At 34.9% G+C, this 16,114-nt stretch overlaps 1 protein-coding gene across 1 annotated transcript in view; it reads right to left on the reverse strand.

The window, feature by feature from the left end:
* LOC135075271 (inositol hexakisphosphate kinase 3) overlaps nt 1-14,881 on the reverse strand; it is a 49,415-nt gene extending 34,534 nt beyond the window's left edge. The window contains exon 1 of the mRNA XM_063969650.1: nt 14,656-14,881. The gene's annotated coding sequence lies outside the window, so the exon portion shown is untranslated. The remainder of the gene's footprint in view (nt 1-14,655) is intronic.
* Nucleotides 14,882-16,114: the final 1,233 nt, after the last annotated feature.

Here is a 16,114-nt window from a genome sequence, read left to right on the forward strand (position 1 = left end):
TCTATCTCTTTATAACATTAATGTAGATTGTAGATACATAACATAAACCTATTGGAGCAACAAAAATATTATAGATAAAGTTTTATTAGAAATTCTTCAAATTATACCACGTCTGCTTCATTTCAAGTGTGACTTTGTGTAAAAACATTTCAACATTATATTTAACACGGGCGACGCGCAAAATATTATTTAAAGTGACACTTTTTTAATAGTAGAATAAATGATATCACATATCCCGTTACATTTTAGTACTCTTTCTATCTTCCCCTGTAATACTCGTTGTCAAAACATTGGATAACATATTAAACATGATAGTATGAATCTAGTATTAAAGCAGAATACTCGTTTATGTGAACCGGGATACTGATGAACGTTTTGAAAGGGACAACCTTGGACAAAAATCCAGTAATTTATCAAAGCCATACAACGTCAACACAAGGCTCTTAAAAAGGCTATTAACAAACGATTCGTGTCTACAGTTAGATCAGACGCAAACGAATAGGAAAACGGCGTATTGCGATGCAACCCGAATTGATGTTATCGACAATCGCTAAGGCATCGAACTTTGACTTTCTTTTGGCATGCATCAAAGATTTGCCGCTGCCGAACGACAACTTGGCATATTTCCAATGAAATGTAATAAATAGCAATCGCGGGCGCCAGCTCCCATCACACTGAACGATCGCGACTGAAATAGTGCACTTTCCGTAAAATTATCTGATCCGACATCGTAAATTAAAAAATATAACGCGAATACTTACAGCCTCATGCCACATGAGTGACGTCCGGCTTAGACGTTCCACACCTGCAACTTTATATGTGGACGATTATTTTTATTTATCGTAAAATTATATCTGATGCCCTAAAAATATTTCGCAAAATTTTCATCGGGAGAATACCACAGGGGTGACGCACGATGATCGCATAACTATCAGTGGTCAACTTCTTTATTTGAAAGGTACATTTTATTTAATGTTACTACAGTCCAAATAATAATAAATTCACTATTTCTTGAAGTATTTTAAATTTTATCTGTATTACGGATGTACCACTAGAAGAACCGAATAGATCTATTGGATTAACAATAAAAACTTAGCCAACAGTTTCGTAGCCTTGATACTAATTTTATCATTGTTTTACAAACGCGGTTGCTAACCTAACTAACCTACAACGTTGCAGTTTGCACTTGATAACGGACACCAACAGCTATGGACTGAAAAACTAAAATGTTGAGGTTAACTAAGCTTGCTAGACCTTTTATTAAGTACACTTCCGTACTAATATTTAAAAGTAAACGAAGAATGATGTAACACAATGTAAGAAAAGCAAATAGACGAACTGAAAACAAACTTCATTGTTATGCGTCGAGACTTCGGAACAAGAGATAATCCAAGAGATAAACCACAAACCCAGGCTTTTCAAAAAATTTATAGACTAGAATGAAAAAAACATAGCAGTAATTGAGACGGTAGAGAACGATCAAGAAATACTTGTATTTACTTACGTCAGCCATTTCCATTAATTAATTGCAATGGTATAATGATTACGTGAAAATACGAAAGTGTCTTGAGATCAGTCAGACTTTTGGATGCGGAATATACAAATTAAAGATAAGCAGCTAGCTCTACCTATAAAAACCTTTGTATTTCCAGTTAGTTCAAATATACCTAGCTAAAACCGCACGAAACAAAAATCATAATTTCATCATTCTCAACTTGATCTCGAATTCCCGATTACGAAGCGCGCTGAAGATTTTAGTAGCAAACTCAATCTGGGTGAAGTCAGAATCAAGACCGAAACGTCGAGCGATAATTCGAAAACCATTCGAAATTATCAGCCAATAATGTTGAATCGGTAGATACTTCTGCCCACGCACCAGTAACTTAAGACTATCAAGTAACGGTTCCGTGAACACAATCGGCCGATGCAACATAGTAAGACCCCATTGCAACAATATTTGCACTGCCATCGGGAACAGACACGTGTCGCCTTCGGTGACACACACTGCGAATCAAACATTGTTTGCGTGTAAACAACACATTGTTTGCGATTTTCGTACGTCCCTATTGTTTCTAATGAGAGTCAGTAGATAAGCAAGGATCTCAATTCCGGTGAAGCGTGATCGATCATGTTAACAATAAAACTAGAGTTATTTAGATAAATATACAATAACAATAGTAAAAGTAAATAGGTGTGGTATTGAAAAGTTAAAAAAATTGATCAGCAGGTAAGGGGGACTGTTCTTCAGTAAAGGACAAACAGCTTTAGCTGATACTATAACAGGAACGAGAGGTGGGAATAGTCCCGATAGATTTCAATCACTACATAAGCATAATGTTGTCCCTGCTGCTTGACTCTCATATTGATATGGTTTTTCTTAATAATGAACCGATTCACAATGAGGCTAGGTATTTGAATATAATAAGCGACGAACAGACGAGACGCGACAGCAAAATCACTGACTTGTCGAAATAAATGAAATCCCTTGATATCCGTTTTGAAACGTGTCAGCCATCGCCGTCGCGTGACGGCGGGCGCAATTTCATGAATTTTATCGCGTAAACAATGTAGGTAACCTACCAATACCAACAGTTTTTAAAATCGATTCTATAGAGTCCTTAATAGAGCTATGTTTTGGAAAACATGCTCTACAAAGATCCTGCATAAGTGAGCAAAGAATTTGAATTTGATAATAGGACCTAGTGAAACTTCATGAAGTCTCTTTGTCATTGCATTTGCTTTACATTGCGTGGAGGAGGTCCTGATTGGTAGTCCGAGTTCAGCTGAGAAACCGATAACAATATCGTTCTAATAATAAATGTTGAAACGTGTGAAAAGTACATTGTTTTGTAAACAAAGCGTAAATGTGACGACCGCTATCAATGTTTATACATGGTCTCGTTCAAAATAGAGACGCGATTTCCACAAAAGGTCGTCTCCAACGAACTGAAGTTTACAAACATTACCTGTTTAATAAGACAAGTGAACTTCATCCATTCTATAACTGATTTCATATTCACAGTCTTTTGTGCAACAACATGAAACGATCGATTGGGATTGCATGCGGAAAAGAATAAAACGAACAACAATTACTGAGAATTGATGATAGAAACGTAGATCGTTAGACCATTATGTCATATATCGATTTTATGTTGGTTTGTTACCAAAATAAAACCATTTATCTAAATATAATTTAACGTTAAAAGATGTACTTGTGATTCAGCAGCAGAGCGTATAAAATTATTGTTCTGCTAGTCGACATTTACCACTTCGGCTTTGTCCACAAAGCAGTAAATTGGTCCAATTAAAGCATAAGAACTAGTTGACATAACAACTAGATGGAAGCCAGCCAACTGGGACAGGTCTCAGAAGATCTTATATCGAACTTTCTTTTTGCATAGCAAAGAACTTTAGAAGGTGAAACCAAACCAAAAATACTAGTAAGATACGATATCTGACAGATGGCTTGCTACAATGAAAGGAAAAAAATGTATGGGACAGGATTTATTTTTCTTCATTTTCCAATATTCTTCGTTTTCGTTTTTTCCAAACAATAGCAATGTCGTTGATTCTGGTACTTTTCCAGTAACATCTTGTCAGTGAAAAACGAACGGTGATCTGTATTGAAAATGTATTCACTTCGCTGAATTCTAAAGAGTTTGAAACAATTGCATATGAATTGGCATGTTCTTAACATCTCTTATTGTGTCTGGGTGTGAACAGATCGAAATGCATTTACGGACTTTAAATCGATAGCCTTAACAGGAAAATGGTACAGAATGGTACCGTCGACATTGGCGATATTGGCACCTACACCGTTCAGGTGGAATTTTCCTTTACTACTGCAAGCTAGGAAATGAATCTTCTGCAATTTACAGCAAACAATAAAATCTGTGATTGGTACAGTAATAATTTCATAAATAGAGATAACAGGAGAAAACGGAGAATAAATTAAAGCCCTGTTTTCACATAAAAACTTCTTGCTTTCTGTCTAGAGGGCATATAATCGTACATACTAGAGGACGGTCATTCGCAGTGGCAAAATTACACATTAGATAATGGAAAATTACATAAAAATTGAACCGAAACAAACCAGTTTCAACTAAGAAATTCATATCTTTTACGATATGTTTATAATAACACAAGGATAATGAGATAAGGATAATTATTTACGACACGAGAGATCAATGGAACTACATACATTACATCGATTATATTCCAACTGTCTTATTTAATTAGTCTCATATCCATAACATAATTGGTCTTGTACTGTGATGATGTTCAGAAATTATACCGTCATAAGTCACTGAGTATTCTGTGGTATTTACGTTTCTTGCTTATGAGATTAAAACGAAAAGATTGATCAAAGAATGCACATGAGTCGTAATCCAGCATATTATCAAGTTAAAGCTGTAGCAAACATGAACATTACATTATAGGGGACGTTGCCACTACTATGTATAATAACAATGTTTCTTTAAATTATTTTTAATTTACTGTCATTACAAGTCCAGTGTCAAAGAGATAACACCAATTATGTGTCATCACTCGAGTAAGAATAAGTGAACTCAAGGCAAGCATCCACCTGGTTTAGCAGATAAAACAAAAGGCACAAAAGCACGTACTATTACACAATCCTTATATAACCTGTGAAAAATTTCACTGTACATAAGCCTTCGTATCAAAGAAGGCTTGATTAATCAAATCAGAGACCTGCCCAGCAAATCAATCCTGTGTTAATCTTTGTCTCTCTCTCTCTGTCAGATGAGATGGCCTAATCCTGAGTGAGATAGACGGATGAAGCTGAAAATACGGAAAACTTGCGGCAGAACCGATGGAAAAAAGGAAAAACAGTTTAATCTACAATTGCTAGAAGTACGATTGTTGCTATGCAAAATACAAAGCGCAACGTGCGAAGGCAAAAAATAATAAGGCCACCGGATGGCTTCAATAAGCGCATTTTAGTAAAGGCAGACGTCACTAGCTGAAAACGAAAGTTTTACTTTTACTCATTGCTATCATTGACACACTTGTACACTTCTTGGTCTAACTGGAAATTGACCTTTCGAGTAGGAAAAGCATTTGTTAAGGAAACGTCGCTACCCAATGGATGGGAGGAGTGAAAATCTTTTTCGCTACTGACCTATTTTTACAAATATAAAACAGTTGCTTGCTTTTACAATACATTGTGCTTAACTGCGAAGCCTAAACTAAAAAGACCAGTAGCTCATTATAGTAATTAATCATACGAAACAGTATATAAAATTATGCCTTTTATTGAGTTTCACGTATTCATCATAATTTTAACGACAAGTATGGCCTGTTTCATGGGTACGCGTGTCTAATGATCACGGACCACGTAACTGCGAATTAGTCGTTCACTGCAATTATGGAAAATTACAGCTACGCCGCTCGAGAACAACTTGAGAAATACGCAAGTGAACGGCAATATAATCGTCCATTGATTTGTAAATATTTGAAGTGAATACAGTATGCTACGGACGTGTTGCCAGGCTGTAACTGAATACGCCTACAGGGATTTCTGAAACTAATCTACGAATATGACCAACATAAACCGTGAAAAACATTTTCTTTGGGTTTATTTCCATAAAATGTAGAACTCTATTACGTAACATTCACTTTAGAAACAAACAAAACCTTACCTTTTCTAGAACTAGTACCTGCATTATGTAAAACATTTACATTCTTGTAAAATACCTAAGCATTCGTACCTAGCATACCTATGTAAGTATTCTTGTAAACAAAACCTAGTTTTATGTGATGACTCTATCTCTATGCTACGTCATTTGTATGCAGCTCATTTCCAGACATATTGGTTATGGTAAGAAATACAATGGTTGTTTTTTGTAATACGCTAAATCGCAATTGAATAACAGTAACTACTTTTGGCTCCATATTTGAGTGTTTTTATCGACTCTACACACTTCTATTTTTACACTAAACTCGTCTAGAGTCAGTTTTGTTTTATTTCATTGTACGAGTACAGTTTACTCTAGTTAAACTTCTCAAATATTTAAATTGTGATAACGGAACTAGATGACAAAGTAAGCCTCTTTTGCCTGTGACTCTTTGCAAATCGGAACAGAAGGAAGTTACAGGCTTTATGACACAACGGTTCAACCGAATCAGTGGCGTTTGTCTTGGAAATATCACGCATATTGACGCTGGCAACAAGGCTCCTCGAACAAAGGCTGTCGTCACGGCATTGATCCGATGACTACCAGCCAGAGTGTCGCCTGTCACCCGCTATCGAAGTAATCGCGCCCGGTCAAGTGAATAATCACGAATATACAAGTTTTTATCAACACAGCTGAGTTCGGCCGCAATTAAAAACGCTTAAATGCTTTTTATCTGATTATAGGCTATCTAGATTCTAGAATTTGAAGCGATAACCTTCAGATAATAATGGGTTACGATAATAACAGTGCTTTTAGCAACACGCTGACACTTTTAGAGATATTTTTCTTCATAATATTGTGATGTTACTTTGTAACGTCAGGCCAGTCCAAACCTTTAGTATGAGAGGATCTTTTAAGTGTAAAATTAACTGAATTATCTTACTCTACTTAAAGTCTGACATCATTTCAAATTAGGAGATAAACAATTAAATTGTGAAGTTCTGTGGTTTTTGTACAATAACATACCCTGCGGCAAATGATGCCACTTCTTATGTAAAACGATCAGAATAGGTAGATACATTGCGTCATTAGCACAAGAGAGGTTAACTATTGCTATTTTAATTATGTCTCTACCTAACACTTGTATACTTTTGTAAGTAAACATGACAAATAAATACAACACGCTCTATCAGCCACGTTTTAGTGAAAAGCATTTACGCTACTCTGAATACATCTAAAATGTAATAAGTTATGTTCTACACAAATACAAAAATTTCTTGATGTGATCGGATAATTTTTAAGCTCATTAACGTTAGCTTATTTAGGTCTAATGAACCTGAACGAACCAGCTTTTATAAATGCATTAGCAGACCGATCGATATTTTCCTTAGTACCTAATACCTATGACCTATGTTTAAGTCGTTCAATGCACTTTAGCGGCACGATAACATGTTTTCTTGATTCTTCGTGAGTGTAATAAGTTATTTCATCATTATAGTTCCCACGGCCTCCCACATGCACAGGGCAGATTGCTGAAGCTGCTATAGTTAGCATAAACGCCTAAACGACAAGCGTCATTATATCGTGTTACATAGACATTCCGAATCGCATTTTTAATGCTTTCGTTTTTGTAATTTGAAACCATGCTGCTGCGTGACATCCTGCTTCTTAAAATGCTGTTGATGCTAACCACTAGTACGTAAGTGTCATTACAATGTTCTGATTAGACCTAAGTGGGCGCCCTTTCAGAAAATTACTTTCGTCTTATTTAGGTTTAGATTTTTATAATTTACTTAACTAATTGGCTAAAGTACCCCTCTAGCATAGTATAATAATGAGTATTGGCTCTAGATTGAGATAGAACTTGATGCTGTAAAGTTCAGTTTATGTATGCAGGTCCTACTGATAAACCAGAACTTAGTTATAAACTTTATAGGTACATAACTAAGTAGCGCAATTAATAATGCGTATTAACCAAGAAAGTGGTTACTGAGTAAATATAAACGCCTGGAGAGTTAATGAATCATCCCTTAGTGCATTTTATTACCACACAATACACAATGCAATGATTATGCGCATTCATGTTGCTCACATTTACTCTGTAAATAATATACAATGCGATTGTAAATAGTTCAATTGTAAACGGCGATTGGAATAAACAGAATTAACTGGTACGAACTAGAAATGTCGATTACTGTTCTAAATAACATGAATCAGTGTTTACTGGAGTAGATAGTATTTAATGTTGTCTAGAAGGGTACTTTTTTTTTCTACAAAAGGATAACTGCATTACCAGTACACTTGACTCTATATTTAATTCAAACCTAATTATACGACTATTAGTCGATATTATTATAACCAATATTATTTAATGCTGTTGTTTCTATAAATCAAATAAAACAGATAAATATCGTAAGTGAAAAAAAAACTAGTACCCACCGACACTCTAATATTGGTTTCTAATACTTCGCATTTTCAAATTTATTGAAGTCCGATTAATTTATTGTCAGTTCTTAACTTGACACTCAATAATCTATACTTATATTAAACATGCTTTCACTGTAGGTATATACGTTTACTAAATTTTTTAAATTTTCATTATGTGGAGATAAAGGAGAATGGTCATGGTCATGGTCAATGGTCTTTTTGAGCTAAAATCCTTAACAGAAAAAGATGAAATATAGGGACCGAGAATTTGTAACCAATAAAAAAGAATGACATTGAATTAGCATGAAAGGGTGAGAAAGGGAGTACCATACAGTGAGTAGAATTTTCAGTATAAGCTGGTATGGAAATGTTTGTGTTAAAATCAATCATAATTGTTTGTTAAATTGAGTCATGCATGCATGCATAGTGCATACTATTGAATACATAATCTTATGTCTATTTACTTATCCATTTTACAATTACAAGTCACTAACAAAAGTAAAATGTCGCATTCATGTGTTAAATGAAGCCTTTCTGTTGATGTGTGGACATTCAGTGCAGAATAAATGAAGTGCACATGCAATGATGCAATGCAGTCAATAAGTGAGGTGTACATAGAGATAAATGTCACTGTAACGTTCGTTCACGATTTATGCATACAAGCAATACAACTCAATTTGCACGCAGCACAGAATGTCCTATAATGATTTATAACTCACACAAGTAGGTACTTGAAAGTTAAAGTTGACTTGCGGAGCGTCACAATAACACAAACATTTGCCATGGGTTCAGTGGTATTTTAGTCTTATCTAGACCAATAAGAATAATCCACCAATAAGCTCTTCAAACAAAAACTAGCCAAGAATAACAAGATGACGCTGCAGCGCTGGTTACAAAGTTGTAAGTCCACAATTCGCAGTTTATGGTTTAGAGTAGCGTAAAAACAGTACAGGCCGTATTCTTAACGCTTAAAACTCACTCGACAGGTTTGAAACTATTCTTGAGTATCAATCAATTCATACTTAATCGTCATTTCTAGTACGAGTAGTAATTACTAATACTAGTATTGTTAAATCGAATTAATTAGCAATTAAAAAAACTTATTAGGAGACTTACGACGTCGAAAGCAGCATGTGGTAATTGAACAAACACTTTTTATGAACCTGACCATGCAAGACGTTTTTATCATTTAAGATTTAAGACAATAAAACTAAGAGCGTCATCTTGTTCTTGGAAGATTTCTAATGAATGAAGACAAATGGTTGTGATGAAGCGGCATCACAAAGAGTCGTATTTCTTTACTTACGATGACATCACAAAGCTAATGCCTAGAAAAACATTGTACATCTTCAAATGATCATTAAAAAGCTTAAAGTTCCCCAGTTTTTGCTAAGCCACGTCATGCCTTTTCTCTGAGTTATAATTTCGGATCGTTAAAGAATGACTACTTTGCTTCTCGTTATTGTTTGAGATTGCGGAAAGTCTTGCTTACGCATTAGTTGTTACATAGACAATTTTAGAAAATTTTAAAACCTCTGGATGCGGCCATCGCAAGACCGGTCGTTGTGGAAATCCTTGGGAGGCCTTTGACCAGCAGTAGACGTCATTTGACTGAAACGAACGAACGATTGCATTTGAAATTGTATTATCGGATTGAGATGAGATTTATATCATCACATGAATCAGAAATTGCGATGACCATAACAAGACAGAAGAGCAAGAATGTATCGCGTTGGCACCGAGCCACGGAGTGGGATACCGGAAAATATCATTTAGTTTGCACTTTGTCGAATCTTTCATTGATGTTTTTATTGAGAGGATAATTATAAATTGTTTATCGCTTTTGCTAAGTAGGTACCTACTACCTACTCTTATTTGGCACTTTTTGGTAAAAAAATAAGCGATTTATGATGACAAAAAAACGTACAACACTAACCTACAACCACTAATTCATTTCGCGTGCGCACAAATTGATCAGCCTGTACAGATGACTCATGATTATTAAAAATCGCACCTATTATCCCAACTAATATTATAAATGCGAAAGTAACTCTGTCTGTCTGTCTGTCTGTCTGTCTGTCTGTCTGTTACGCTTTCCCGCTTAAACCTCGCAACCGATTTTGATGAAATTTGGCATAGAGATAGTTTGAGTCCCGGGAAAGAACATAGGATAGTTTTTATCCCGGTTTTTGAAACAGGGACGCGCGCGATAAAGTTTTTCTGTGACAGACAAAATTCCACGCGGGCGAAGCCGCGGGCGGAAAGCTAGTTAACTATAAAATGTTATGTTCGAGCTCTGGAGACATAATTACAACAAATAACCCAAAATTAGCAGATAATAGCAGTTCTTCTAACAACGTTCCTTCATCAGACGACTTTTTTGGCAGAAATCTAACTTTAATTGACTACTTAATGTAATTGCTATTAAAATGAACAATTGGTTACCCAATTTACTGGTTACACAATATAATGAGGGCTGAATTAACATCAAGGGAGAGAGTAGCCCCGCTGGTTACTAAACCGAACTATATCGCTCTCCAGACTGCGGAGCAAACGTTGGGGCTGTGATTTTAGAATCAAGTCAATATGTTAACGGATTTAATAGAGCATCTTGTCACCTTGTAGCTCTACTCTTTAGAGTGGCATGTATTCGGTTTGTTGCTAAACTAATGCAGTTTCTCCAGTAAGATCCAGTAAGGTTAAACGACGATATACCCAGAGCAAAGTAGTAAGCAGCGGTTGAAAAGAACCGGTCCTGGGATACGGACTCAGTGACGTGCATTATAGAAGGCCCCTTTGTCAGTCAACTGACGTAGACTGAGAATCGCTTTTAGAAGACTGTGGGTAATTTATATTTTAGCCAATTACTAGTAGATATTGTTCTGTCCATCAAATACACGTGTCGTATTATAAACATACGTAGGTAGGTACAAAGAGTTTGCAATATACGTAGTTTGCAAAAAAGTGAATAGGTAACAAGTTGCAAAATTCAATCCACCTTACAAATAAAACTAGTTGAACTAGTTGTTTAGTGACATTTAGTATGGAAATACATACAGGGTGTCCCAAAAAGTAGTGCGGAACATACATGGGGGTGATTTGGATAGCCCTAGTGATGCTCTACCTCTGGGCTTCGGCTTGACACTACTTTTTGGGACTCTAATTTTAAACAAGTGTTCAACATGCGTGTTGTAGTAATGTTTTGTCAGTCAGTAAAGGCTCTCTTCATATTTACATACTTAGTTTAATCAACGTCGCTCCCGCTGTCTGTTCGCTTAGTTAGATCTTTCAAACTACGCAACGGATTTTAATATAGTTTTCAGCAATAGAGGAGTGATTCAAGAGGAAGGTTTCTATGTATAATATCACTCGTGCTAACCTGGTGCGGGTCGCTAGTCGGAGAAGTAACATAAGTTGCTTTTTATTCTATTTCAACATTAAATTGCGACCCTAAACCTATTACGTATTCCGCTGCTGTATTCCTATTTCTGTAATAACGTAAGTTATAAATGTAGCGAGATACGCGGAAGCGATGGTCACATAATCAATATTAGATTAGAAGACCTATGAGCGCAGTTATTATGGCGCACAAAGAAAGGGCTTTCGTGACGTCAATCAGTCAGTAAGAAGGGCAACACACACAATAAAAGAATGGCTAGCTTATTAGAATGCAAAAAAAAAACAAATATGTACAAAACTCAATACAGTTTCCCCACCAGGGTTACTGCAATAATTTTGTTTGGACTTAAATAATAATAGATACCTATTTCAGTGCAGTTTTTTTTTAATTTACTGTGTTATGAAATATTAATTACAATAAAATGGCATAAACTGAAAATACTATCATAATGACGACAAAAATGGTGCCAAAACTCCACTTAATGCAGAACACACCCTTTGTTATTGACTTTTCAAAATTGTCAGTACAAAATTAACTGAATCAGTGGCTTGAGTAACCAAGTAATTTTCAATAAACTTTTGGTACATACCTGCATGTCTTCACAAGTCCATTATATTTTTCTTAAAAAGTTAAATTGATTCATCATTATATTGAAATGCAGGTAATTAGCAATTAGTTATATGTATGTAGATAAATAAATACTTCAAAAGTAGAAGCACTAGCCATGAGAATTATCAATAAATTAAAATTACACAACCTATCATACTAATTTCAACAGAGAAAATTTATAATCACAATAGGGAACAAGCAAACACAAGAAACAATTAACGCATGCACACATTCACTTAAACCCACACACACAATATCTCATACTCACACAACTTTTGGTACTAATTAGAGATGAAACGGATAGTTGTTTGGCCGGATACCGGATACCGGATATCCGGCCAGCTGCTAGGCCGGATAGCCGGATATCCGGCGGCCGGATAGTTGGCCCATTGTCTCGTTTCATGTCGTGACGAGTTTAGCGCCGCACAGGTGCTTCGAACGCGATCAGTGGGTCTATTAGTAGACTAGACTAGTCACACTTTTCTAAAATCGAATCTGTCCGAATAGAATGTCAGATTTTGCCACTTGTCTAGGGGGCAGATCAATTCAAGCGATTTCGGTAGCTATCGTGAGTGTGTGATTGGATAGCGAAAATTAAGATGGCCTTTTTTATTTGGCAATATTTCGACATTAACAGATATTATTTACTACAGGGTGGCCCAGAAGAAAATTCACTTTTGAAAATTCATAAACTGTACATTTTTGTACAACTTTAACTATTGCAATTTAAAGGAAATTTAGTGCAATTTATTTTAAAATTTACTTTCCTTTTATAAATTTTATCGTACATGTGATTCCCTTGACGTTTACAACATTCGGTCAACATACATCAAAATTTTGGAAAACTTTCTTTAGAGTTACTTCGAAATGGATTCAGGATGGATGAATGCTGCAGAGTTTTTGGATTATTAGAGTATACTCTGCTCATAAGATAACCCCGCAAAAAGAAGTCTGCTGGAATGAGATTAGCGCTTCTTAGAGGCAGTGAGATTTCATCCCTGCTTAATTGGTTTGTTGCATTGAAAGGATGATTAATTTTTGAGAATGCTATACTGGTAGGCTGAAAAGCTTTTTGATTTTAAAGCTGCAAGATTCGCAAGGCTATGACCGTAGCACTTGGTTTCACCAAGATGGGGCTACGTGTCACACTTCAAATTTTAATGAGAGCATTCAGATAGTAAGAGACATGTTCCCACAAAAAAATAATTTCAGGCAGGGGTGACATCTTCTGGCCACCAGGAAGCCCTGATCTCACTCCAGAAAATTATTTTTTGTGGTGTTACATTAAGAATAGAGTATACTTTTATAATCCAACAAACATGCAGCAACTGAAACTGAGCATTTGGCAAAAAATTTAAAATAGGTTTCGAGGTAATTCTAAAGAACGCATTTCAAGATTTTGATGTATGTTGATCGAATGTTGTAAGCGTCAAGGAAATCTCCTGGGCGATGTAATTTAATACAGGTAAATTTAAAAATAAATGGCATTAAATTTCCTTCAAATTGCAATAGTTAAAGTTCAATAAAAATGTACAGTTTTCGTTTCCTTCAATTTTCAAAAGTGAATTTTCTTCTGGGCCACCCCGTATGTATTCGTCATTAGAGTGAATAGCACAGAAAACGAAATTAGTTTTTTGAAAGGCTTTTTGAAGAATGGCTTTTTTGTAACTTTTTGGACTTTTAATAAAAGCCGTCATTATTATAAGCCATTTTATTTATATTTACCTCAAAGATTATTGTATTTTATTTTATTAATAGGAAATTGTCGTAGTTTTTTAATATCCGGTATCCGGCCGGATAGTGAGTTACTATCCGGTATCCGGCCGGATAGTAAATTTAGGCCGGATATCCGGCCTACCGGATAGTTGCCGGATATCCGTTTCATCTCTAGTACTAATTAATTTGGTGTTAAAAAGTAAAAAATCATGTAAATTTTTATTTTATTTTCATAATATGTAAAGCTGATCGAAAGAGTGGGCATCTCCTAATACAGGTTATCTAAATTTAAAAGGAGACTCCCAACCCCTGTAAATGTGTCTTATAAGAAAATAAAGAAATTTTGAATTTAATATTATAAAGTGACAAGATTTGTAACTGTTCTGGTTCGATTTAAAACATTATTTCCTAAAGTTAAATCCCTGAGTAAAATAGGTTATTGCAGATCAAAATTCGACCGAGGAAAAGCTAGTTATATTATCGGGTTATAAACTGCTGGAACTAGGTTGTAATTAATAAAATAAGGAGATTATGTATTTGTTTTTTTCATTTTGACTTTATAGTTTTTGATTTTTTTATGTGTCTAAAAAGCAAGCCCTTAAAATTGAAGCTCATGTCTCACCAATGTTATTATTATTCTGTCTAATAATGAGTTGTAATAAAAAGTACAATTATTCTGCAACTTAGGGAGGCCCAAAGCAAATTCAATAATTTTAATAATTATTTTTACATCTTTGGCAAGGTCTTTCCATACCAGACCATTCCCAAACTCATAACAGTCCTAGAAAATTAAAAGATAAAATGGGTGCTTTAGAATTATGCCAATTTTACTTCAAGTTTTAATAAATATAAAAATTAACTCACCTTGTTAATTTACTCGGGGAACACCTCAAATTGTTGACTGAGAAATCACTTCTTGTCGAGACAATTTAAATGTCAGAATGGTATTGACTTTGTAGTAGAATAATTTAGATGAGTAGATTTTTATATTTAAATTAATAATTTGGTTAATTAATCCAAAATTATCCAGGTAAAATCACGGAAAATTAAATTTTACGGCTAAATTTATACCGAAAATTACCTGTTTGACTTGAATCATAGAGAAAAGTAATACATAGGAAATAGAGAACCCTCTCTGTCAAATTTTTGAGCCTACTAATTGACAGCCTGGTGTTAAATTCCCTGTACTTAACCTACGTACGTAACGCTCACATACATACATAGTACACGCACACATACATACATAAAGTCCACGCACACATACACACAGTTCACGCACACATAGGCCCTCATAACCTTCAAAGAATTATTGTTTTTATGATGTACAATGTAGAATTTTTTCAAATCCATTATTTTGAAAATATTTATCTTTATGGTGTACGTATTGTATTATTTTCAAAACAATGGATTTGGAAAAATTCTACATTGCACATGGAAATGCAAATAAGTAAAAAAAACTTTTGAATTTAATAATTTTACTTTATTTATGAACACACATAATATTATACACCAAATGCGTCTTTTCGCAAAGTTTTCAACAACACTAAAAAAGCATTTGCACATTGAGAAAACTCAGATCACTTGTGAACATAACAGAAAGTTTCTTCGCGATTCACGAAGGAACGAACAAAACTCCGATGAACCAGAACAGCAGCAGGTACGAAGGAATGAACTTGAATTTGACTCGACGACTCTTCAATACTTTAATAGGGCCACAGAAAACTTAAATGATGGCTAAGAAAACAAGAATGCATTTAACATAACAAAAACAACACCGGCCATTTTGGAGGAAAAACAAAGTTGCCATATGTTAAATAGTAATTTCTACTACTCTATTATGTAAATTATAACAAAAATGTCAATGTTCAGTTTTAAATTAAAACAAATTAATTTCATTTAAAAAAAGTTTTCACATTGTAATTAACAATATTCTCAAATATATTTTAATTAAGAAAAAAATGAAAATATGAAGGAAACAGGAGCAGCGACATCTAGAGCGTTTTAGGGTAGTTAAAAAGTATTTGAATTTATTCACCGATGTCGCTGTTTGGAAGCAAGTTTCACTTCGATGACCGTTGTATGGAAGTTTCCACACCCTGACTTGAATGACGAAATTTCTGTCAAACGTCAGTCAATTCTGTCACTCAAATGTCAGTGTCAACCATGCAGTGTTGCCAGTCGGGTCTTGTCAGAAATTACCAGAAATATAAAAAAATGTAACCTTTTTGAATAAAAAGTAACCTTCATACGGGGGGGGGGGGTGCGGAGCGATTGTGTAAGGTTGTTCATGGATGGTTCATGTTTACCTAAATTCGAAATTTTG

This window comes from Ostrinia nubilalis, chromosome 10, assembly GCF_963855985.1.
Source record: "Ostrinia nubilalis chromosome 10, ilOstNubi1.1, whole genome shotgun sequence".
In the NCBI taxonomy this organism is placed as follows: Eukaryota; Metazoa; Arthropoda; class Insecta; order Lepidoptera; family Crambidae; genus Ostrinia; species Ostrinia nubilalis.